At 47.8% G+C, this 17,473-nt stretch overlaps 37 non-coding genes and 5 pseudogenes across 37 annotated transcripts in view; all 42 read left to right on the top strand.

Annotated features, from left to right (window-relative positions):
- The first annotated feature begins 58 nt into the window (after positions 1-58).
- Positions 59-177, top strand: LOC140384162 (5S ribosomal RNA). Its single transcript, XR_011932848.1, has one exon. It is a non-coding gene; the product is annotated as a 5S ribosomal RNA (ribosomal RNA).
- A 167-nt stretch (positions 178-344) lies between these two features.
- Positions 345-463, top strand: LOC140345297 (5S ribosomal RNA; annotated as a pseudogene).
- A 145-nt stretch (positions 464-608) lies between these two features.
- On the top strand, positions 609-727 carry LOC140345822 (5S ribosomal RNA). Its single transcript, XR_011924094.1, has one exon. It is a non-coding gene; the product is annotated as a 5S ribosomal RNA (ribosomal RNA).
- A 159-nt stretch (positions 728-886) lies between these two features.
- LOC140345821 (5S ribosomal RNA) lies at positions 887-1,005 on the top strand. The gene has a single exon (XR_011924093.1). It is a non-coding gene; the product is annotated as a 5S ribosomal RNA (ribosomal RNA).
- A 157-nt stretch (positions 1,006-1,162) lies between these two features.
- Positions 1,163-1,281, top strand: LOC140384161 (5S ribosomal RNA). The gene has a single exon (XR_011932847.1). It is a non-coding gene; the product is annotated as a 5S ribosomal RNA (ribosomal RNA).
- Positions 1,282-1,438: 157 nt separating this feature from the next.
- On the top strand, positions 1,439-1,557 carry LOC140384160 (5S ribosomal RNA). Its single transcript, XR_011932846.1, has one exon. It is a non-coding gene; the product is annotated as a 5S ribosomal RNA (ribosomal RNA).
- A 157-nt stretch (positions 1,558-1,714) lies between these two features.
- On the top strand, positions 1,715-1,833 carry LOC140345819 (5S ribosomal RNA). The gene has a single exon (XR_011924091.1). It is a non-coding gene; the product is annotated as a 5S ribosomal RNA (ribosomal RNA).
- A 151-nt stretch (positions 1,834-1,984) lies between these two features.
- On the top strand, positions 1,985-2,103 carry LOC140345818 (5S ribosomal RNA). Its single transcript, XR_011924090.1, has one exon. It is a non-coding gene; the product is annotated as a 5S ribosomal RNA (ribosomal RNA).
- Positions 2,104-2,259: 156 nt separating this feature from the next.
- LOC140384159 (5S ribosomal RNA) lies at positions 2,260-2,378 on the top strand. The gene has a single exon (XR_011932845.1). It is a non-coding gene; the product is annotated as a 5S ribosomal RNA (ribosomal RNA).
- A 157-nt stretch (positions 2,379-2,535) lies between these two features.
- On the top strand, positions 2,536-2,654 carry LOC140384157 (5S ribosomal RNA). The gene has a single exon (XR_011932844.1). It is a non-coding gene; the product is annotated as a 5S ribosomal RNA (ribosomal RNA).
- A 157-nt stretch (positions 2,655-2,811) lies between these two features.
- Positions 2,812-2,930, top strand: LOC140345817 (5S ribosomal RNA). The gene has a single exon (XR_011924089.1). It is a non-coding gene; the product is annotated as a 5S ribosomal RNA (ribosomal RNA).
- Positions 2,931-3,089: 159 nt separating this feature from the next.
- Positions 3,090-3,208, top strand: LOC140345816 (5S ribosomal RNA). The gene has a single exon (XR_011924088.1). It is a non-coding gene; the product is annotated as a 5S ribosomal RNA (ribosomal RNA).
- Positions 3,209-3,365: 157 nt separating this feature from the next.
- On the top strand, positions 3,366-3,484 carry LOC140345815 (5S ribosomal RNA). Its single transcript, XR_011924087.1, has one exon. It is a non-coding gene; the product is annotated as a 5S ribosomal RNA (ribosomal RNA).
- Positions 3,485-3,640: 156 nt separating this feature from the next.
- LOC140345813 (5S ribosomal RNA) lies at positions 3,641-3,759 on the top strand. The gene has a single exon (XR_011924086.1). It is a non-coding gene; the product is annotated as a 5S ribosomal RNA (ribosomal RNA).
- A 157-nt stretch (positions 3,760-3,916) lies between these two features.
- On the top strand, positions 3,917-4,035 carry LOC140384155 (5S ribosomal RNA). The gene has a single exon (XR_011932842.1). It is a non-coding gene; the product is annotated as a 5S ribosomal RNA (ribosomal RNA).
- Positions 4,036-4,192: 157 nt separating this feature from the next.
- On the top strand, positions 4,193-4,311 carry LOC140384154 (5S ribosomal RNA). Its single transcript, XR_011932841.1, has one exon. It is a non-coding gene; the product is annotated as a 5S ribosomal RNA (ribosomal RNA).
- Positions 4,312-4,462: 151 nt separating this feature from the next.
- On the top strand, positions 4,463-4,581 carry LOC140345812 (5S ribosomal RNA). Its single transcript, XR_011924085.1, has one exon. It is a non-coding gene; the product is annotated as a 5S ribosomal RNA (ribosomal RNA).
- Positions 4,582-4,738: 157 nt separating this feature from the next.
- On the top strand, positions 4,739-4,857 carry LOC140384153 (5S ribosomal RNA). Its single transcript, XR_011932840.1, has one exon. It is a non-coding gene; the product is annotated as a 5S ribosomal RNA (ribosomal RNA).
- A 157-nt stretch (positions 4,858-5,014) lies between these two features.
- Positions 5,015-5,133, top strand: LOC140384152 (5S ribosomal RNA). Its single transcript, XR_011932839.1, has one exon. It is a non-coding gene; the product is annotated as a 5S ribosomal RNA (ribosomal RNA).
- Positions 5,134-5,290: 157 nt separating this feature from the next.
- LOC140384151 (5S ribosomal RNA) lies at positions 5,291-5,409 on the top strand. The gene has a single exon (XR_011932838.1). It is a non-coding gene; the product is annotated as a 5S ribosomal RNA (ribosomal RNA).
- A 168-nt stretch (positions 5,410-5,577) lies between these two features.
- On the top strand, positions 5,578-5,696 carry LOC140345296 (5S ribosomal RNA; annotated as a pseudogene).
- A 145-nt stretch (positions 5,697-5,841) lies between these two features.
- Positions 5,842-5,960, top strand: LOC140345811 (5S ribosomal RNA). Its single transcript, XR_011924084.1, has one exon. It is a non-coding gene; the product is annotated as a 5S ribosomal RNA (ribosomal RNA).
- A 159-nt stretch (positions 5,961-6,119) lies between these two features.
- LOC140345810 (5S ribosomal RNA) lies at positions 6,120-6,238 on the top strand. The gene has a single exon (XR_011924083.1). It is a non-coding gene; the product is annotated as a 5S ribosomal RNA (ribosomal RNA).
- A 157-nt stretch (positions 6,239-6,395) lies between these two features.
- Positions 6,396-6,514, top strand: LOC140345809 (5S ribosomal RNA). The gene has a single exon (XR_011924082.1). It is a non-coding gene; the product is annotated as a 5S ribosomal RNA (ribosomal RNA).
- Positions 6,515-6,671: 157 nt separating this feature from the next.
- LOC140384150 (5S ribosomal RNA) lies at positions 6,672-6,790 on the top strand. The gene has a single exon (XR_011932837.1). It is a non-coding gene; the product is annotated as a 5S ribosomal RNA (ribosomal RNA).
- A 151-nt stretch (positions 6,791-6,941) lies between these two features.
- LOC140345807 (5S ribosomal RNA) lies at positions 6,942-7,060 on the top strand. The gene has a single exon (XR_011924080.1). It is a non-coding gene; the product is annotated as a 5S ribosomal RNA (ribosomal RNA).
- Positions 7,061-7,226: 166 nt separating this feature from the next.
- On the top strand, positions 7,227-7,345 carry LOC140345295 (5S ribosomal RNA; annotated as a pseudogene).
- A 145-nt stretch (positions 7,346-7,490) lies between these two features.
- LOC140345806 (5S ribosomal RNA) lies at positions 7,491-7,609 on the top strand. The gene has a single exon (XR_011924079.1). It is a non-coding gene; the product is annotated as a 5S ribosomal RNA (ribosomal RNA).
- Positions 7,610-7,768: 159 nt separating this feature from the next.
- LOC140345805 (5S ribosomal RNA) lies at positions 7,769-7,887 on the top strand. The gene has a single exon (XR_011924078.1). It is a non-coding gene; the product is annotated as a 5S ribosomal RNA (ribosomal RNA).
- A 156-nt stretch (positions 7,888-8,043) lies between these two features.
- On the top strand, positions 8,044-8,162 carry LOC140345804 (5S ribosomal RNA). Its single transcript, XR_011924077.1, has one exon. It is a non-coding gene; the product is annotated as a 5S ribosomal RNA (ribosomal RNA).
- Positions 8,163-8,319: 157 nt separating this feature from the next.
- Positions 8,320-8,438, top strand: LOC140384149 (5S ribosomal RNA). The gene has a single exon (XR_011932836.1). It is a non-coding gene; the product is annotated as a 5S ribosomal RNA (ribosomal RNA).
- A 151-nt stretch (positions 8,439-8,589) lies between these two features.
- LOC140345803 (5S ribosomal RNA) lies at positions 8,590-8,708 on the top strand. Its single transcript, XR_011924076.1, has one exon. It is a non-coding gene; the product is annotated as a 5S ribosomal RNA (ribosomal RNA).
- A 157-nt stretch (positions 8,709-8,865) lies between these two features.
- Positions 8,866-8,984, top strand: LOC140384148 (5S ribosomal RNA). The gene has a single exon (XR_011932835.1). It is a non-coding gene; the product is annotated as a 5S ribosomal RNA (ribosomal RNA).
- A 168-nt stretch (positions 8,985-9,152) lies between these two features.
- On the top strand, positions 9,153-9,271 carry LOC140345294 (5S ribosomal RNA; annotated as a pseudogene).
- Positions 9,272-9,416: 145 nt separating this feature from the next.
- Positions 9,417-9,535, top strand: LOC140345802 (5S ribosomal RNA). Its single transcript, XR_011924075.1, has one exon. It is a non-coding gene; the product is annotated as a 5S ribosomal RNA (ribosomal RNA).
- Positions 9,536-9,694: 159 nt separating this feature from the next.
- Positions 9,695-9,813, top strand: LOC140345801 (5S ribosomal RNA). The gene has a single exon (XR_011924074.1). It is a non-coding gene; the product is annotated as a 5S ribosomal RNA (ribosomal RNA).
- Positions 9,814-9,970: 157 nt separating this feature from the next.
- Positions 9,971-10,089, top strand: LOC140384146 (5S ribosomal RNA). The gene has a single exon (XR_011932834.1). It is a non-coding gene; the product is annotated as a 5S ribosomal RNA (ribosomal RNA).
- A 151-nt stretch (positions 10,090-10,240) lies between these two features.
- Positions 10,241-10,359, top strand: LOC140345800 (5S ribosomal RNA). Its single transcript, XR_011924073.1, has one exon. It is a non-coding gene; the product is annotated as a 5S ribosomal RNA (ribosomal RNA).
- Positions 10,360-10,510: 151 nt separating this feature from the next.
- On the top strand, positions 10,511-10,629 carry LOC140345799 (5S ribosomal RNA). The gene has a single exon (XR_011924072.1). It is a non-coding gene; the product is annotated as a 5S ribosomal RNA (ribosomal RNA).
- A 168-nt stretch (positions 10,630-10,797) lies between these two features.
- Positions 10,798-10,916, top strand: LOC140345292 (5S ribosomal RNA; annotated as a pseudogene).
- A 6,172-nt stretch (positions 10,917-17,088) lies between these two features.
- LOC140345797 (5S ribosomal RNA) lies at positions 17,089-17,207 on the top strand. The gene has a single exon (XR_011924071.1). It is a non-coding gene; the product is annotated as a 5S ribosomal RNA (ribosomal RNA).
- Positions 17,208-17,364: 157 nt separating this feature from the next.
- Positions 17,365-17,473, top strand: part of LOC140384145 (5S ribosomal RNA) — a 119-nt gene continuing 10 nt past the window's right edge. The window contains exon 1 of the ribosomal RNA XR_011932833.1: positions 17,365-17,473. This exon is cut by the window's right edge and continues 10 nt beyond it. This is a non-coding gene — a ribosomal RNA (5S ribosomal RNA).

Below are 17,473 nucleotides of genomic sequence, written 5' to 3'. Positions count from 1 at the left end.
CTCTTCACGAAAAGACAGTGTTTGATATAAAAAAGGCCGTTTTGACCTGGAACATTTCGCTCACGGCCATACCAGCCTGGACCAGCCCGATCTCGTCTGATCTCGGAAGCCAAGCAGGGTTGGGCCTGGTTAGTACTTGGATGGGAGACCGCCTGGGAATACCAGGTGCTGTGAGCATTTTCACACTTTTTCACCTGTCAAAAAAAAAAAAAAAAAAAAAAAAGAAGTTTTTCATTGAGATATCCCAATTTTGACCGAGCAAGTGGCGTGAAGGTACTCTTCACGAAAAGACAGTGTTTGATGCAAAAAAAGCCATTTATACGAGTTTTGACCTGGAACATTTCGCTCACGGCCATACCACCCTGGAACAGCCCGATCTCGTTTGATCTCGGAAGCCAAGCGGGGTTGGGCCTTGTTAGTACTTGGATGGAACACCGCCTGGGAATACCAGGTGCTGTGAGCATTTTCACACTTTTTCACCCGTCAAAAAAAAAAAAGAAGTTTTTCATTGAGATATCCCAATTTTGACCGAGCAAGTGGCGTGAAGGTACTCTTCACGAAAAGACAGTGTTTGATATAAAAAAGGCCGTTTTGACCTGGAACATTTCGCTCACGGCCATACCACCCTGGACCAGCCCGATCTCGTCTGATCTCGGAAGCCAAGCAGGGTTGGGCCTGGTTAGTACTTGGATGGGAGACCGCCTGGGAATACCAGGTGCTGTGAGCATTTTCACACTTTTTCACCTGTCAAAAAAAAAAAAGAAAAAAAAAAAAAGAAGTTTTTCATTGAGATATCCCAATTTTGACCGAGCAAGTGGCGTGAAGGTACTCTTCACGAAAAGACAGTGTTTGATATAAAAAAGGCCGTTTTGACCTGGAACATTTCGCTCACGGCCATACCACCCTGGACCAGCCCGATCTCGTCTGATCTCGGAAGCCAAGCAGGGTTGGGCCTGGTTAGTACTTGGATGGGAGACCGCCTGGGAATACCAGGTGCTGTGAGCATTTTCACACTTTTTCACCTGTCAAAAAAAAAAAAAAAAAAAAAAAAGAAGTTTTTCATTGAGATATCCCAATTTTGACCGAGCAAGTGGCGTGAAGGTACTCTTCACGAAAAGACAGTGTTTGATATAAAAAAGGCCGTTTTGACCTGGAACATTTCGCTCACGGCCATACCAGCCTGGACCAGCCCGATCTCGTCTGATCTCGGAAGCCAAGCAGGGTTGGGCCTGGTTAGTACTTGGATGGGAGACCGCCTGGGAATACCAGGTGCTGTGAGCATTTTCACACTTTTTCACCTGTCAAAAAAAAAAAAAAAAAAAAAAAAGAAGTTTTTCATTGAGATATCCCAATTTTGACCGAGCAAGTGGCGTGAAGGTACTCTTCACGAAAAGACAGTGTTTGATATAAAAAAGGCCGTTTTGACCTGGAACATTTCGCTCACGGCCATACCAGCCTGGACCAGCCCGATCTCGTCTGATCTCGGAAGCCAAGCAGGGTTGGGCCTGGTTAGTACTTGGATGGGAGACCGCCTGGGAATACCAGGTGCTGTGAGCATTTTCACACTTTTTCACCTGTCAAAAAAAAAAAAAAAAAAAAAAAAGAAGTTTTTCATTGAGATATCCCAATTTTGACCGAGCAAGTGGCGTGAAGGTACTCTTCACGAAAAGACAGTGTTTGATATAAAAAAGGCCGTTTTGACCTGGAACATTTCGCTCACGGCCATACCACCCTGGACCAGCCCGATCTCGTCTGATCTCGGAAGCCAAGCAGGGTTGGGCCTGGTTAGTACTTGGATGGGAGACCGCCTGGGAATACCAGGTGCTGTGAGCATTTTCACACTTTTTCACCTGTCAAAAAAAAAAAAAAAAAAGAAGTTTTTCATTGAGATATCCCAATTTTGACCGAGCAAGTGGCGTGAAGGTACTCTTCACGAAAAGACAGTGTTTGATATAAAAAAGGCCGTTTTGACCTGGAACATTTCGCTCACGGCCATACCACCCTGGACCAGCCCGATCTCGTCTGATCTCGGAAGCCAAGCAGGGTTGGGCCTGGTTAGTACTTGGATGGGAGACCGCCTGGGAATACCAGGTGCTGTGAGCATTTTCACACTTTTTCACCTGTCAAAAAAAAAAAAAAAAAAAAAAAGAAGTTTTTCATTGAGATATCCCAATTTTGACCGAGCAAGTGGCGTGAAGGTACTCTTCACGAAAAGACAGTGTTTGATATAAAAAAGGCCGTTTTGACCCGGAACATTTCGCTCACGGCCATACCAGCCTGGACCAGCCCGATCTCGTCTGATCTCGGAAGCCAAGCAGGGTTGGGCCTGGTTAGTACTTGGATGGGAGACCGCCTGGGAATACCAGGTGCTGTGAGCATTTTCACACTTTTTCACCTGTCAAAAAAAAAAAAAAAAAAAAAAAAGAAGTTTTTCATTGAGATATCCCAATTTTGACCGAGCAAGTGGCGTGAAGGTACTCTTCACGAAAAGACAGTGTTTGATATAAAAAAGGCCGTTTTGACCTGGAACATTTCGCTCACGGCCATACCAGCCTGGACCAGCCCGATCTCGTCTGATCTCGGAAGCCAAGCAGGGTTGGGCCTGGTTAGTACTTGGATGGGAGACCGCCTGGGAATACCAGGTGCTGTGAGCATTTTCACACTTTTTCACCTGTCAAAAAAAAAAAAAAAAAAAAAAAAGAAGTTTTTCATTGAGATATCCCAATTTTGACCGAGCAAGTGGCGTGAAGGTACTCTTCACGAAAAGACAGTGTTTGATATAAAAAAGGCCGTTTTGACCTGGAACATTTCGCTCACGGCCATACCACCCTGGACCAGCCCGATCTCGTCTGATCTCGGAAGCCAAGCAGGGTTGGGCCTGGTTAGTACTTGGATGGGAGACCGCCTGGGAATACCAGGTGCTGTGAGCATTTTCACACTTTTTCACCTGTCAAAAAAAAAAAAGAAAAAAAAAAAAAGAAGTTTTTCATTGAGATATCCCAATTTTGACCGAGCAAGTGGCGTGAAGGTACTCTTCACGAAAAGACAGTGTTTGATATAAAAAAGGCCGTTTTGACCTGGAACATTTCGCTCACGGCCATACCACCCTGGACCAGCCCGATCTCGTCTGATCTCGGAAGCCAAGCAGGGTTGGGCCTGGTTAGTACTTGGATGGGAGACCGCCTGGGAATACCAGGTGCTGTGAGCATTTTCACACTTTTTCACCTGTCAAAAAAAAAAAAAAAAAAAAAAAAGAAGTTTTTCATTGAGATATCCCAATTTTGACCGAGCAAGTGGCGTGAAGGTACTCTTCACGAAAAGACAGTGTTTGATATAAAAAAGGCCGTTTTGACCTGGAACATTTCGCTCACGGCCATACCACCCTGGACCAGCCCGATCTCGTCTGATCTCGGAAGCCAAGCAGGGTTGGGCCTGGTTAGTACTTGGATGGGAGACCGCCTGGGAATACCAGGTGCTGTGAGCATTTTCACACTTTTTCACCTGTCAAAAAAAAAAAAAAAAAAAAAAAGAAGTTTTTCATTGAGATATCCCAATTTTGACCGAGCAAGTGGCGTGAAGGTACTCTTCACGAAAAGACAGTGTTTGATATAAAAAAGGCCGTTTTGACCTGGAACATTTCGCTCACGGCCATACCACCCTGGACCAGCCCGATCTCGTCTGATCTCGGAAGCCAAGCAGGGTTGGGCCTGGTTAGTACTTGGATGGGAGACCGCCTGGGAATACCAGGTGCTGTGAGCATTTTCACACTTTTTCACCTGTCAAAAAAAAAAAAAAAAAAAAAAAAGAAGTTTTTCATTGAGATATCCCAATTTTGACCGAGCAAGTGGCGTGAAGGTACTCTTCACGAAAAGACAGTGTTTGATATAAAAAAGGCCGTTTTGACCCGGAACATTTCGCTCACGGCCATACCAGCCTGGACCAGCCCGATCTCGTCTGATCTCGGAAGCCAAGCAGGGTTGGGCCTGGTTAGTACTTGGATGGGAGACCGCCTGGGAATACCAGGTGCTGTGAGCATTTTCACACTTTTTCACCTGTCAAAAAAAAAAAAAAAAAAAAAAAAGAAGTTTTTCATTGAGATATCCCAATTTTGACCGAGCAAGTGGCGTGAAGGTACTCTTCACGAAAAGACAGTGTTTGATATAAAAAAGGCCGTTTTGACCTGGAACATTTCGCTCACGGCCATACCAGCCTGGACCAGCCCGATCTCGTCTGATCTCGGAAGCCAAGCAGGGTTGGGCCTGGTTAGTACTTGGATGGGAGACCGCCTGGGAATACCAGGTGCTGTGAGCATTTTCACACTTTTTCACCTGTCAAAAAAAAAAAAAAAAAAGAAGTTTTTCATTGAGATATCCCAATTTTGACCGAGCAAGTGGCGTGAAGGTACTCTTCACGAAAAGACAGTGTTTGATATAAAAAAGGCCGTTTTGACCTGGAACATTTCGCTCACGGCCATACCACCCTGGACCAGCCCGATCTCGTCTGATCTCGGAAGCCAAGCAGGGTTGGGCCTGGTTAGTACTTGGATGGGAGACCGCCTGGGAATACCAGGTGCTGTGAGCATTTTCACACTTTTTCACCTGTCAAAAAAAAAAAAAAAAAAAAAAAAGAAGTTTTTCATTGAGATATCCCAATTTTGACCGAGCAAGTGGCGTGAAGGTACTCTTCACGAAAAGACAGTGTTTGATATAAAAAAGGCCGTTTTGACCCGGAACATTTCGCTCACGGCCATACCAGCCTGGACCAGCCCGATCTCGTCTGATCTCGGAAGCCAAGCAGGGTTGGGCCTGGTTAGTACTTGGATGGGAGACCGCCTGGGAATACCAGGTGCTGTGAGCATTTTCACACTTTTTCACCTGTCAAAAAAAAAAAAAAAAAAAAAAAAGAAGTTTTTCATTGAGATATCCCAATTTTGACCGAGCAAGTGGCGTGAAGGTACTCTTCACGAAAAGACAGTGTTTGATATAAAAAAGGCCGTTTTGACCTGGAACATTTCGCTCACGGCCATACCAGCCTGGACCAGCCCGATCTCGTCTGATCTCGGAAGCCAAGCAGGGTTGGGCCTGGTTAGTACTTGGATGGGAGACCGCCTGGGAATACCAGGTGCTGTGAGCATTTTCACACTTTTTCACCTGTCAAAAAAAAAAAAAAAAAAAAAAAAGAAGTTTTTCATTGAGATATCCCAATTTTGACCGAGCAAGTGGCGTGAAGGTACTCTTCACGAAAAGACAGTGTTTGATATAAAAAAGGCCGTTTTGACCTGGAACATTTCGCTCACGGCCATACCAGCCTGGACCAGCCCGATCTCGTCTGATCTCGGAAGCCAAGCAGGGTTGGGCCTGGTTAGTACTTGGATGGGAGACCGCCTGGGAATACCAGGTGCTGTGAGCATTTTCACACTTTTTCACCTGTCAAAAAAAAAAAAAAAAAAAAAAAAAGAAGTTTTTCATTGAGATATCCCAATTTTGACCGAGCAAGTGGCGTGAAGGTACTCTTCACGAAAAGACAGTGTTTGATGCAAAAAAAGCCATTTATACGAGTTTTGACCTGGAACATTTCGCTCACGGCCATACCACCCTGGAACAGCCCGATCTCGTTTGATCTCGGAAGCCAAGCGGGGTTGGGCCTTGTTAGTACTTGGATGGAACACCGCCTGGGAATACCAGGTGCTGTGAGCATTTTCACACTTTTTCACCCGTCAAAAAAAAAAAAGAAGTTTTTCATTGAGATATCCCAATTTTGACCGAGCAAGTGGCGTGAAGGTACTCTTCACGAAAAGACAGTGTTTGATATAAAAAAGGCCGTTTTGACCTGGAACATTTCGCTCACGGCCATACCACCCTGGACCAGCCCGATCTCGTCTGATCTCGGAAGCCAAGCAGGGTTGGGCCTGGTTAGTACTTGGATGGGAGACCGCCTGGGAATACCAGGTGCTGTGAGCATTTTCACACTTTTTCACCTGTCAAAAAAAAAAAAGAAAAAAAAAAAAAGAAGTTTTTCATTGAGATATCCCAATTTTGACCGAGCAAGTGGCGTGAAGGTACTCTTCACGAAAAGACAGTGTTTGATATAAAAAAGGCCGTTTTGACCTGGAACATTTCGCTCACGGCCATACCACCCTGGACCAGCCCGATCTCGTCTGATCTCGGAAGCCAAGCAGGGTTGGGCCTGGTTAGTACTTGGATGGGAGACCGCCTGGGAATACCAGGTGCTGTGAGCATTTTCACACTTTTTCACCTGTCAAAAAAAAAAAAAAAAAAAAAAAAGAAGTTTTTCATTGAGATATCCCAATTTTGACCGAGCAAGTGGCGTGAAGGTACTCTTCACGAAAAGACAGTGTTTGATATAAAAAAGGCCGTTTTGACCTGGAACATTTCGCTCACGGCCATACCACCCTGGACCAGCCCGATCTCGTCTGATCTCGGAAGCCAAGCAGGGTTGGGCCTGGTTAGTACTTGGATGGGAGACCGCCTGGGAATACCAGGTGCTGTGAGCATTTTCACACTTTTTCACCTGTCAAAAAAAAAAAAAAAAAAAAAAAAGAAGTTTTTCATTGAGATATCCCAATTTTGACCGAGCAAGTGGCGTGAAGGTACTCTTCACGAAAAGACAGTGTTTGATATAAAAAAGGCCGTTTTGACCTGGAACATTTCGCTCACGGCCATACCAGCCTGGACCAGCCCGATCTCGTCTGATCTCGGAAGCCAAGCAGGGTTGGGCCTGGTTAGTACTTGGATGGGAGACCGCCTGGGAATACCAGGTGCTGTGAGCATTTTCACACTTTTTCACCTGTCAAAAAAAAAAAAAAAAAAGAAGTTTTTCATTGAGATATCCCAATTTTGACCGAGCAAGTGGCGTGAAGGTACTCTTCACGAAAAGACAGTGTTTGATATAAAAAAGGCCGTTTTGACCTGGAACATTTCGCTCACGGCCATACCACCCTGGACCAGCCCGATCTCGTCTGATCTCGGAAGCCAAGCAGGGTTGGGCCTGGTTAGTACTTGGATGGGAGACCGCCTGGGAATACCAGGTGCTGTGAGCATTTTCACACTTTTTCACCTGTCAAAAAAAAAAAAAAAAAAAAAAAGAAGTTTTTCATTGAGATATCCCAATTTTGACCGAGCAAGTGGCGTGAAGGTACTCTTCACGAAAAGACAGTGTTTGATGCAAAAAAAGCCATTTATACGAGTTTTGACCTGGAACATTTCGCTCACGGCCATACCACCCTGGAACAGCCCGATCTCGTTTGATCTCGGAAGCCAAGCGGGGTTGGGCCTTGTTAGTACTTGGATGGAACACCGCCTGGGAATACCAGGTGCTGTGAGCATTTTCACACTTTTTCACCCGTCAAAAAAAAAAAAGAAGTTTTTCATTGAGATATCCCAATTTTGACCGAGCAAGTGGCGTGAAGGTACTCTTCACGAAAAGACAGTGTTTGATATAAAAAAGGCCGTTTTGACCTGGAACATTTCGCTCACGGCCATACCACCCTGGACCAGCCCGATCTCGTCTGATCTCGGAAGCCAAGCAGGGTTGGGCCTGGTTAGTACTTGGATGGGAGACCGCCTGGGAATACCAGGTGCTGTGAGCATTTTCACACTTTTTCACCTGTCAAAAAAAAAAAAGAAAAAAAAAAAAAGAAGTTTTTCATTGAGATATCCCAATTTTGACCGAGCAAGTGGCGTGAAGGTACTCTTCACGAAAAGACAGTGTTTGATATAAAAAAGGCCGTTTTGACCTGGAACATTTCGCTCACGGCCATACCACCCTGGACCAGCCCGATCTCGTCTGATCTCGGAAGCCAAGCAGGGTTGGGCCTGGTTAGTACTTGGATGGGAGACCGCCTGGGAATACCAGGTGCTGTGAGCATTTTCACACTTTTTCACCTGTCAAAAAAAAAAAAAAAAAAAAAAAGAAGTTTTTCATTGAGATATCCCAATTTTGACCGAGCAAGTGGCGTGAAGGTACTCTTCACGAAAAGACAGTGTTTGATATAAAAAAGGCCGTTTTGACCTGGAACATTTCGCTCACGGCCATACCACCCTGGACCAGCCCGATCTCGTCTGATCTCGGAAGCCAAGCAGGGTTGGGCCTGGTTAGTACTTGGATGGGAGACCGCCTGGGAATACCAGGTGCTGTGAGCATTTTCACACTTTTTCACCTGTCAAAAAAAAAAAAAAAAAAAAAAAAGAAGTTTTTCATTGAGATATCCCAATTTTGACCGAGCAAGTGGCGTGAAGGTACTCTTCACGAAAAGACAGTGTTTGATATAAAAAAGGCCGTTTTGACCTGGAACATTTCGCTCACGGCCATACCAGCCTGGACCAGCCCGATCTCGTCTGATCTCGGAAGCCAAGCAGGGTTGGGCCTGGTTAGTACTTGGATGGGAGACCGCCTGGGAATACCAGGTGCTGTGAGCATTTTCACACTTTTTCACCTGTCAAAAAAAAAAAAAAAAAAGAAGTTTTTCATTGAGATATCCCAATTTTGACCGAGCAAGTGGCGTGAAGGTACTCTTCACGAAAAGACAGTGTTTGATATAAAAAAGGCCGTTTTGACCTGGAACATTTCGCTCACGGCCATACCACCCTGGACCAGCCCGATCTCGTCTGATCTCGGAAGCCAAGCAGGGTTGGGCCTGGTTAGTACTTGGATGGGAGACCGCCTGGGAATACCAGGTGCTGTGAGCATTTTCACACTTTTTCACCTGTCAAAAAAAAAAAAAAAAAAAAAAAAGAAGTTTTTCATTGAGATATCCCAATTTTGACCGAGCAAGTGGCGTGAAGGTACTCTTCACGAAAAGACAGTGTTTGATATAAAAAAGGCCGTTTTGACCCGGAACATTTCGCTCACGGCCATACCAGCCTGGACCAGCCCGATCTCGTCTGATCTCGGAAGCCAAGCAGGGTTGGGCCTGGTTAGTACTTGGATGGGAGACCGCCTGGGAATACCAGGTGCTGTGAGCATTTTCACACTTTTTCACCTGTCAAAAAAAAAAAAAAAAAAAAAAAAAGAAGTTTTTCATTGAGATATCCCAATTTTGACCGAGCAAGTGGCGTGAAGGTACTCTTCACGAAAAGACAGTGTTTGATGCAAAAAAAGCCATTTATACGAGTTTTGACCTGGAACATTTCGCTCACGGCCATACCACCCTGGAACAGCCCGATCTCGTTTGATCTCGGAAGCCAAGCGGGGTTGGGCCTTGTTAGTACTTGGATGGAACACCGCCTGGGAATACCAGGTGCTGTGAGCATTTTCACACTTTTTCACCCGTCAAAAAAAAAAAAGAAGTTTTTCATTGAGATATCCCAATTTTGACCGAGCAAGTGGCGTGAAGGTACTCTTCACGAAAAGACAGTGTTTGATATAAAAAAGGCCGTTTTGACCTGGAACATTTCGCTCACGGCCATACCACCCTGGACCAGCCCGATCTCGTCTGATCTCGGAAGCCAAGCAGGGTTGGGCCTGGTTAGTACTTGGATGGGAGACCGCCTGGGAATACCAGGTGCTGTGAGCATTTTCACACTTTTTCACCTGTCAAAAAAAAAAAAGAAAAAAAAAAAAAGAAGTTTTTCATTGAGATATCCCAATTTTGACCGAGCAAGTGGCGTGAAGGTACTCTTCACGAAAAGACAGTGTTTGATATAAAAAAGGCCGTTTTGACCTGGAACATTTCGCTCACGGCCATACCACCCTGGACCAGCCCGATCTCGTCTGATCTCGGAAGCCAAGCAGGGTTGGGCCTGGTTAGTACTTGGATGGGAGACCGCCTGGGAATACCAGGTGCTGTGAGCATTTTCACACTTTTTCACCTGTCAAAAAAAAAAAAAAAAAAAAAAAAGAAGTTTTTCATTGAGATATCCCAATTTTGACCGAGCAAGTGGCGTGAAGGTACTCTTTACGAAAAGACAGTGTTTGATATAAAAAAGGCCGTTTTGACCTGGAACATTTCGCTCACGGCCATACCAGCCTGGACCAGCCCGATCTCGTCTGATCTCGGAAGCCAAGCAGGGTTGGGCCTGGTTAGTACTTGGATGGGAGACCGCCTGGGAATACCAGGTGCTGTGAGCATTTTCACACTTTTTCACCTGTCAAAAAAAAAAAAAAAAAAGAAGTTTTTCATTGAGATATCCCAATTTTGACCGAGCAAGTGGCGTGAAGGTACTCTTCACGAAAAGACAGTGTTTGATATAAAAAAGGCCGTTTTGACCTGGAACATTTCGCTCACGGCCATACCACCCTGGACCAGCCCGATCTCGTCTGATCTCGGAAGCCAAGCAGGGTTGGGCCTGGTTAGTACTTGGATGGGAGACCGCCTGGGAATACCAGGTGCTGTGAGCATTTTCACACTTTTTCACCTGTCAAAAAAAAAAAAAAAAAAGAAGTTTTTCATTGAGATATCCCAATTTTGACCGAGCAAGTGGCGTGAAGGTACTCTTCACGAAAAGACAGTGTTTGATATAAAAAAGGCCGTTTTGACCTGGAACATTTCGCTCACGGCCATACCACCCTGGACCAGCCCGATCTCGTCTGATCTCGGAAGCCAAGCAGGGTTGGGCCTGGTTAGTACTTGGATGGGAGACCGCCTGGGAATACCAGGTGCTGTGAGCATTTTCACACTTTTTCACCTGTCAAAAAAAAAAAAAAAAAAAAAAAAAGAAGTTTTTCATTGAGATATCCCAATTTTGACCGAGCAAGTGGCGTGAAGGTACTCTTCACGAAAAGACAGTGTTTGATGCAAAAAAAGCCATTTATACGAGTTTTGACCTGGAACATTTCGCTCACGGCCATACCACCCTGGAACAGCCCGATCTCGTTTGATCTCGGAAGCCAAGCGGGGTTGGGCCTTGTTAGTACTTGGATGGAACACCGCCTGGGAATACCAGGTGCTGTGAGCATTTTCACACTTTTTCACCTGTCAAAAAAAAAAAAAAAAAAGAAGTTTTTCATTGAGATATCCCAATTTTGACCGAGCAAGTGGCGTGAAGGTACTCTTCACGAAAAGACAGTGTTTGATATAAAAAAGGCCGTTTTGACCTGGAACATTTCGCTCACGGCCATACCACCCTGGACCAGCCCCTTTGCAATCAGTGCAGGTGCGTGCAATTTGTGGTGTGCTGCATGGTCTGGAGCTGGAGGTTTGGGAGTTTTTTTTGAGTTTTTAATCGTTATTTTGGTCATTTTCATTTACTTTTTTCAGTTCTTTTGTTTGTTCCCCTCCCAGTAAACTTACTGGGAGGTGGATTTTTTGTTTTTTGTGAGCATGGCTCAAAGGACGGACAACACGGCATCGGACACTGGAATGGACACGACAAAGGCAAGACAAAGTTTGAAAGAATCTGTAAATAATAGAAAGAACGAAGAAAGAAGAATGAAATTTATGAAAGAACTCACTGTGGTGTTGGAGTTGACGGAGGGAGCACAAATCACGCCACTTGCATTCTTAAAAGCGACACAGGAGGTGTGCGGCTCCATAGTAGCGTGCAGACTCATCTCGAAGGACAAATATGAAGTAACCGTCAGTACCACTAAAGCGAAGGAGCGGCTCCTGGACGGGTACTGCATTGGAGGAGTCAGGGTTCACGCCCGTGACATCTCGGTGGATGAGCTGGTCGTGTCCTTCATGGGGCTGCCGGCTTATATCGAGGACGAGGAGATCCTGGCCAAGCTCTACGCCTGGGGGGTCTCTGCGGTCTCCGAGGTGAGGAGGAGAATGTGGCCGGGGACGAACGTGGCGGACGGCACCAGGTTTGTACGGGTAAGGTTCACGGACACGGTGCAGTCCTTACCGTATTCTGTCAGGTTTGACACCGCGGGGGGCCCCGAGTACTTCAGGGTAATACACGACAGGCAGGTGCGGGTGTGTAGGGGGTGTCTCCAGCCTGGCCATATTCTGAGGGAGTGCCCTGACTTTCTGTGCCGCAACTGCGGGAGCCAGGGGCATTACGCGCGCGAGTGCGTCGCGCAGCGGGCCCCGAAGTGCAGAGAGTGCCGCATGTTCCGCCACTTATGTCCGTGTGGTGCGGGTGACAGAGAGGAGGACAGAGGGGAGGACAGAGGGGAGGACAGGGAGGACGCCATTGGAGGAGAGAGCAGTGACGTGGCCCAGAACGTGCCCGCAACTGCTCTCTCCGAAGTAGAGGAGTTTTTGGAGGAGGAGGCTGTGGAGGAGTCAGGGGAGCCAGAGGTGTCTGGCTCCTCTTGCTCCTCTGACTCCTCAGACGAGGAGGCGTCCGTCGCACTGGAGATGGTGCTCGGCTCAGCGCTGGCGTCTGGGAAGGTGGGAGCAGGACAAACTGCTCCTCCTGACCAGAGGGAGGGGACTCGTGAGGGTCCAACTCCTAAGCCCGTGGAGGAAGAGGCTGAACCTGGGAGGAGGATGGGTGCGGGACAGGCCCCGCATCTTACCTCCAAAGGGGGGGACATCACCACAGGGCTGGGTGATGATCCCAAGCTCCAGTCGGACGGTGGTAAGAGGGGACAGGTGGAGAAGAAGGATAAGAAAGGGGCAAGACGCAGGAAGCAGGTGGCAGGAGACGGAGAGGGCGCTGCTGCTGAGAGCGGCTCTGCCTCCTCCGTTCCAACCACCTCAAAAGCGCCAGCAGAAAGCTCCATCAACCCACCATCCTCCACACGCAGCTCTGCCCCACGAGGTGAGCTCGAGACTGTTTTTAATGATGACTTCATGGATTTCTCCACCCGTGAAGTCAGAAAAAGAGTGTGGCAGTCGGATGCGACGGGCGCCAAAAAGAAGTCTAAATAAAAGATGGGTTACATCCTCCAAAATCTCCTCTTAATGGCGTTCTCCTTGTCCTCTTGGAACGCAGGCGGCCTGCGGAGCCCAGTGCGGATGCAGAGCGCGTTACACTTTTCCAAGTGGGACGTGCTCTGCATCCAAGAAACGCACTGGGATGTCAGCCACGCGCAACAAGTGCGGAGCATGGGAGTAGGCTCTGTATTTTGGGCCCTGGGCACGGCGTGCTCGCGCGGTGTGGCCACGGTGGTGAGGCCTGGTGTTTTAGGCCAACCCACCCTGGTACACGCCGACCCAGAGGGCTCCTTCCTGGTCCTGGACTTCACGGACACAGTGAAGTTCAGACTAATTAACATCTACGCCCCGAACGATGATGGTCTGAGGAGGCAATTCTTCAAAAAAATATTTCGCTTTGCGAACGACAATACAATCATAATCGGTGACTTTAATACAACACTTTGCAAGACAGACATCGGCATTAACAACTCTTTTAAAAACAGCACTGCCAGGACAGCCCTGTTGGAAGAAGCCGCCAGCAGGAACCTGACGGAGGTGTGGCGGTTCGTCCACCCCTTCCTGAAGGATTTCTCCAGGCGGCAGGTCGTCCAGGGCGTCCTGAAGCAGTCCCGCATTGACCTCTGTTTTGCCTCCTCAGACCTGGCACAGAGAGTCAGTGGTGCTTCCTACAAGTGGTCAGGCTTGAGTGATCACTCCACTTTAGATATTTATTTTGGGTTAGTTTCATCACCGAGGAATGGAGGACTGTGGGTCCTAAACAGCTCCATCCTCGGTGATGAAACTTTTTGTAGGAAAATGGACTTTTTGTTTGATGTATTTGACATGGAGCTGGAGCTGATCGACAGCGTGGTCGATTGGTGGCCGACGGCAAAAACACGCATTAAAAAGCTCTGTGTCAATTACAGCAAACACAAGGCGTGGCTGTCGACCAGGAGGGAGACCGCTCTCCGCCAGCGCCTGCAGGTCCTGGACCAGGGCGCAGCTTCCACCACTGGCCCTGTGGATCCAGAGTACCTGGTGGTGCGCGCTGAGCTGGAGCAGCTGGAGGTAAGTAGGTGTCAGGGTGCAATTTTGAGGGCAAAAGCCAGACACACAGTCGAAGGAGAACGCTCGACAGCGTTCTTCTTCGGCTGTGAGAAGGTTACACAGGGAAAGATGCACATAGATAAGTTGATAGATAAGACAGGTAAGATTGTTTCCGAGGTAAGTGAGGTTTTAGAGACAGCGCAGGATTTCTATAGTAGGCTTTTTAGTTCAGACGGAGTGGCAGAGCAGGCTTTAGACCAGGCTGTAGGTGCTCTGGAGCGCACACTGAGCAGGGAGGATAGGGAGCTGTGCGACGCGCCTCTGTCTCTCATGGAGATAGAGGCTGCAGTCAAGAGTTTAAATACAGGGAAAAGCCCCGGAGAGGACGGACTAACCTGTGAGTTTTTCAAGCGTTTCGCTTCCAGGTTAGCTCCGATCCTACTCCTATTATATCAGGATTTTGAGAGTGAGAGTAGAGTTGGCGATGGTTTTGCGATGAGTGTCGTCACTCTGCTTTTTAAGAAGGGCGACAGGAGCAGCCTCGCCAACTACAGGCCCATTAGCCTTTTGAACGTAGACTATAAAATTTTAGCAAAGGTATTAGCAGGTAGGTTAAAGCGTGTGATTGGATCCGTCATACACCCCTCGCAGGCCTACAGCGTCCCCGGGAGGGACATCTCAGACACAGTTTTGTCTCTGAGATATCTCCTTCGGCAGATGCACGCGACCGGTGGTATTCACGTTAGTGTAGACTTTAACAAGGCGTTCGACAGAGTTGAGCATTCGTTCCTCTGGACTGTATTAGGTAAGTTAGGTTTCGGCGAACGGTTTGTTAATTGGCTACAGCTCATCTATTCCTTTGCGGTCAGTAAGGTCAAAGTCAACGGGTTTCTAACTGACTCTTTCCCCTTAAAAAGATCAGTCAGGCAGGGCTGTCCCCTCTCGTCGCTCCTCTACAGCATCGCCGCTGAGCCTTTGGCGGCCATGTTGAGGGCGGACGCGGCGGTGAGGGGACTGACCACGCCTGCGGGTAGGGAAGTCAAAATTTTTCAGTACGCAGATGACACGAATCTGATCCTCCGAGACGTGGAGAGCCTGAACGCCTCTCTCCACGTGCTCAATGTTTACGGCCTCGCTTCAGGGGCCAAAATCAATTTCGATAAAACCACGGTTAAATTTTGCGGCAGCGTCACGCCTGTTCCTCTCCCTGTCCAGCTCCGGGAGGCGGGGGACTCCTACAAGGTCCTCGGCGTCCCCCTGGGCAGAGACGAGGAGGCGTGTCGTACTGCACTTTGGTCGCCTTTGTGCGAGAAAATTACAGCGCGCTTGAATTTTTGGAGACGTCGTAATCTGACATTAAAAGGTAAAGTCTTAGTTGTAAATTCTTTGTGCATGTCCATGTTGAACCATGCACTCTCCGTGTACGGCCTGCCGGGGGTCTATGCTAACAAATTAAGGTTAGTGATAAACCACTTTTTGTGGAATCGTGAGAGGGGCTTTATTGCACATAAGGTTATGATAGGTGAGTACGATCAGGGAGGTTTAAAGTTAGCAGATTTAGAGTTAAGGAAGAAGGCCTTCAGGCTGAAAACAATTCGGAAATTTCTAGACGTTGAGGTAGATGCTCCATGGAAGGATTATATAGGTGAGTTTGTTAATAGTCTAGGTAAGTTTGGTGTTTATAATTTGTGTTTGTTGCCCCCTGTTTCGGTCCTGGAGGGCCTCCCCCCCTTCGAGAGGGAACTCTTGGAGGCGTGGAGGACTTTCAGGCCCCTGACTGTGGCGGTTCCAGACAGCGGTGAGGGTCTCGCGCACATGCCCCTCCGTCATAACCCTGACTTGCTCTCCGCTCCCCCCGGGAAGCGCGAGTGCATGATCAGTGGGGCGATGGAGGAGGCTGGGCTGGAATATGTAGGTAAGGTATTTGACGTGAAAGGTAATTTTAGTGTAGATTACATAGGGAAGTGTTTTAGGTTAGCAGGTAAAGTGTTTAGGAGAAAGTATATTAGTGGTATGGTAAGTATTTTTAACAGGAATCTGGTCAGGCATTGGGGAAGCACTTTGGGCCAAATGGGGAGCACGACAGGTAAGTTGAATTTTAATGTATTTGTTAGCACGGGGAGGTTTAGGATTTTCACAGACCTACCCACCCGCATCCTGTATCAGTTGTTGTTGCCGGGAGTGCTCGGGCGTCCCGCCTCGGAACACAAATGGTCATTAACATTCCCCGCACGCACCATCGCAACCATCTGGGCCAACATCTTTAATTGGTACACCCCACATAACGTAGGTCATTTTGACTTCAGATTTAGACACAGGATCGTCTTTACATCCGCAGCACTGCACGCATTTCTTCCCGACAGCTACGCTGCGGACTGCCCCGTGTGCCACGGACCCCCCGAGACCCTGGAGCACATGCTGTACACCTGCCCGGCCGTCCGCCCGTTCTGGTCCCGACTGCAGGACCTCCTCGCTCGGAGGCTGTCCTGGAGGCTCCCACCGCCGGCGGCCCTAGGAGGGGACGACCAGGAGCCCTGGCTCCTCCTCTTTGGTCCCGGACAGAGTCGCTCTGGAGCCAACACCCATCTCGCCCGACTAACCCTCTCCATAGCCCGGTACACATTATATCTCAACAGGAACATCCATCTCCGTGACAATAAAACAGCAGCACCCTGGCCCATCTTCAAAGGACTCTTGGCCGCACACCTCCGACACCTCCACATGGCAGCAGAGCACCGGTTCATCACCCACCTCGTCCCCCACAACACCCTGATCCACCTCACACCCTCTGGAAACCTGGACATCCTCTTCTGACCCCGGCATCACCCCCCATCACTGAAGAATGTTTGGAGAATGATTGTGTGTTTGATTTTCTGTAATTTTTTTTTGTCTCGTCTCCCCTTGCCCTTGTGTATCCTATTCCCTTGCCCTTGTGTGTCATGTATGTCTGTACATTCATGTAAATATATGTAAATACTTGTTTTAAGATGTTTTTGATAATAAAAGATAAAAAAAAAAAAAAAGACCAGCCCGATCTCGTCTGATCTCGGAAGCCAAGCAGGGTTGGGCCTGGTTAGTACTTGGATGGGAGACCGCCTGGGAATACCAGGTGCTGTGAGCATTTTCACACTTTTTCACCTGTCAAAAAAAAAAAAAAAAAAGAAGTTTTTCATTGAGATATCCCAATTTTGACCGAGCAAGTGGCGTGAAGGTACTCTTCACGAAAAGACAGTGTTTGATATAAAAAAGGCCGTTTTGACCTGGAACATTTCGCTCACGGCCATACCACCCTGGACCAGCCCGATCTCGTCTGATCTCGGAAGCCAAGCAGGGTTGGGCCTGGTTAGTACTTGGATGGGAGACCGCCTGGGAATACCAGGTGCTGTGAGCATTTTCACACTTTTTCACCTGTCAAAAAAAAAAAAAAAAAAAAAAAAGAAGTTTTTCATTGAGATATCCCAATTTTGACCGAGCAAGTGGCGTGAAGGTACTCTTCACGAAAAGACAGTGTTTGATATAAAAAAGGCCGTTTTGACCCGGAACATTTCGCTCACGGCCATACCAGCCTGGACCAGCCCGATCTCGTCTGATCTCGGAAGCCAAGCAGGGTTGGGCCTGGTTAGTACTTGGATGGGAGACCGCCTGGGAATACCAGGT

Source organism: Eucyclogobius newberryi, unplaced genomic scaffold (assembly GCF_026437365.1).
Source record: "Eucyclogobius newberryi isolate DKJ021-1_F unplaced genomic scaffold, fEucNew1.0.hap1 SCAF_56, whole genome shotgun sequence".
Lineage (NCBI taxonomy): Eukaryota > Metazoa > Chordata > Actinopteri > Gobiiformes > Gobiidae > Eucyclogobius > Eucyclogobius newberryi.
This window is presented reverse-complemented; position numbering and strand designations above follow the sequence as displayed.